The following is a 2,930-nucleotide window of genomic DNA, read 5'->3' as shown; positions in this document are numbered from 1 at the left end:
GAATGAATGATTCATCAGTGGGCAACAGTGGAAAAGGAAATAAGGGAATGCTTAAAATAGCCTGAACTGGACAGAAAATAGGAGCAAGAAAACAACATATTTGTTTAGGTTCTTCTCAACATTCTCTACTCCAATATTTCATAAATTAATTATGATAGTCTCCATAGAGAACATTTTAATTACTAGATCTTAATTTCTTTCCCAACATTTTCCTGTTGCAGAACATGTTCAATATTATAATCTGACACCAAATAGCATACCATTGTGAAAATGTATAGAATGCAATGAATTTTATGGGTTTACTATTAAGTTCATTTTCATATCCAACCTCTTAATTCAGTGGAGAGTACTACCGACAAAGTAGAAATTTAGTTTGAGGGAATTCCTGGGCAGTCCAGTGGTTAGGACTCGGCGCTTTCACTGCTGTGGCTTGGATTCAGTCCCTGGTCGAGGAACTAAGATCCTGCAAACCACATGGCACAACCAAAAAAAAAAGAAAGAAAATTTAGTTTGATAAAGATCCTCTGACTCCTGAAGAATTTTTAAATAATCATTTGTTTCATCAAACTTACAATGTAAGAATTGTATTTACTATATAACATTTTCTCTTTTAATAATACTGAGTTCTACAACAGGACTATAAGATAAAAATCAAATATTAAATAAGTAGGTGACATTTCATTGTTTGCCCAGTTTGTTCTTGTTGTTTGTTTTCATTTGGTTTGGTTTTTTGTTGAGTGTTGACAGTTTGAAAATTTTTACCCGAGGTCTGATTGTAACTTTGCTACCACCTTCTGGCAAAATAATGAACATCTTATGATCTTTGATTAGAATGAGTGTCCGTAGTTTTGTTTACTGTACGTTGTATATTTATTTCACCCACATCTATCATAACAACAACAACAGACCAAAAAAAAAGCTGTTAGAAGGCAAAGATAGAAGAGGAATGCAAGATCACAGACTCTCTCTTCTCCAATACCTAAAGAAATGAATTTTTTAAAATGTCTTTAGCACACAATGTTCAACAGTGGCAATAAAAGAACAAAATGGTGGCCAAGAAAACAAGCAGAAAATCTGGGAGGAATCATTTTAAGTGAGAATGTGGTGCCCCCCTGAGGACAATGACCTTGCAGCCGTCCTCACTGATGCTGGGGTTTTCCCTCACTTGCCAGGTAGCTTGGGGGCAAGAGGCTGGGGAGAGGTCCTCCTTCCTCCTTCCAAAGTATGCCCCTTGTCACACCACATTTCCTTCCTCGCCCCTTGAAAAACTAACCTGGCAGTATCTAGCAGACACCACTTTAACCAAGCTGTCAAATTTGGTACCAGTAATGGGACAAATAAACATCATGTACCTCCTGATAAAATGTACCGAGAAAGCTACATCCCTACTGTGGTATTCTTGCCAAAAATGCAGAACTTGAACTTATCATCAGCATACATCGGACAACCCAAATTGAGTGACATTCTGCACAAAATAACTGGCCATTACGTTTCAAAATTTCAAGGTCAAGAAGGATTGTTTCAAATTAGAGGAGACCAAGAAGGCATGACAAAAAATGTAATGTGTGATCCTGGATTGGATCCTGGACCAAAAATAAGGATACTGGTGGGACAATGGTGCAATTTGAATAATGTCTGTAAGATTACATAATTGTATCAATGTTAGTTTCCTGATTTTTATAATCATACGGTTGTATCAGATATTAACGCTGTAAGAATCTGAGTGGAGTGCTTACAGAAATCCTTAGTGTTGTTTTTGTACCTTTTTAAAGTCTGAAATTATTTCAGAAAGAATTAAAAGGTTTTTAAGCTACAGATTGCAGTCTGCAAGGCCCTCACCAAGCCTCCATGTTACTGTCAGTTACAGACTTCTTGGTCACTATCAAAGATGACTTCATCCACTCGATATCCTAGTCTCTCCTTTCCCTGACTATCTAGAGCAACTTTTCTGCGTCTCCTCAGCCACCTCTGAAATCTTGAATTCAAGTACCCAAATTACAGCTTATTTACCCAAAGTCCCAGCCTAAAAATTCTTTTTTTTTTTCCTAGAAAACCAAACGATTAATTCCAACAAGTACTGCTCCCAATTAGACCAACTGAAAGCGGCTCTTGACGAAAAGCGTCCAGAATTAGTCAACAGAAAATGCATAATCTCCCATCAAGATAAGACCACATGTTTCTTTGATGACCAGGCAAAAACTGTTACAGCTTGGCTGGGAAGTTCTGATTCACCTGCTGTATTCACCAGACATTGCACCTTCCGATTACCACTTATTTTGGTCTTCATAAAATTCTCTTAGTGGAAAAAACTTCAATTCCCTGGAAGACTGTAAAAGGCACCTGGGACAGTTCTTACCTGGCAAGATAAAAAGTTTTGGAAAGATGGAATTATGAAGTTGCCTGGAAAATGGCCGAAGGTAGTGAACAAAAGGGTATGTCGTTGTTCAAAAAAGTTCTTCGGAAAATGAAAAACGTGGCTTTTACTTTAAAAACTGAAGGCATGTGCTCACTTCAGCAGTACATATACTAAAATCGGAACGATACAGAGATTGTGCAGCGTGGCCCCTGCACAAGGATGACACACAAATTCGTGAAGCATTCCATATTTTTAGAGGGAGGAGATATGGGGATATATGTATATGTATAGCTGATTCACTCTGTTAATAAAGCAGAAACTAACACACCATTGTAAACCAGTTATACTCCAATAAAGATGTTTAAAAAAAAAACCCAAAAAACTGAAGGCACTTTTTGGCCCACCCAATACGATTCTAAAAAATGTAAGCACTTCTTTTTATAACTGTAATTTTTACAATAATGTTCATTTATAATCAGGTTTTTTTCAATTTATGGTTTTACATTACCACCTAAACTAGTGAAGCAATTTATGTTATTAGCTTGTACCATTTTAAAGGATTTACTATTTTAAA

General features: G+C 36.6%; 1 non-coding gene across 1 annotated transcript; it reads left to right on the top strand.

Moving 5' to 3' along the window:
• The first annotated feature begins 2,502 nt into the window (after positions 1 to 2,502).
• LOC136121723 (U6 spliceosomal RNA) lies at positions 2,503 to 2,610 on the top strand. The gene has a single exon (XR_010655746.1). It is a non-coding gene; the product is annotated as a U6 spliceosomal RNA (small nuclear RNA).
• The last annotated feature ends 320 nt before the right edge of the window (positions 2,611 to 2,930 follow it).

The sequence above is a fragment of the Phocoena phocoena genome, chromosome 3, assembly GCF_963924675.1.
Source record: "Phocoena phocoena chromosome 3, mPhoPho1.1, whole genome shotgun sequence".
NCBI classification, from domain to species: Eukaryota; Metazoa; Chordata; class Mammalia; order Artiodactyla; family Phocoenidae; genus Phocoena; species Phocoena phocoena.
Note: the sequence above shows the minus strand (reverse complement) of the source record. Positions and strands in the feature narration are given on the sequence as shown.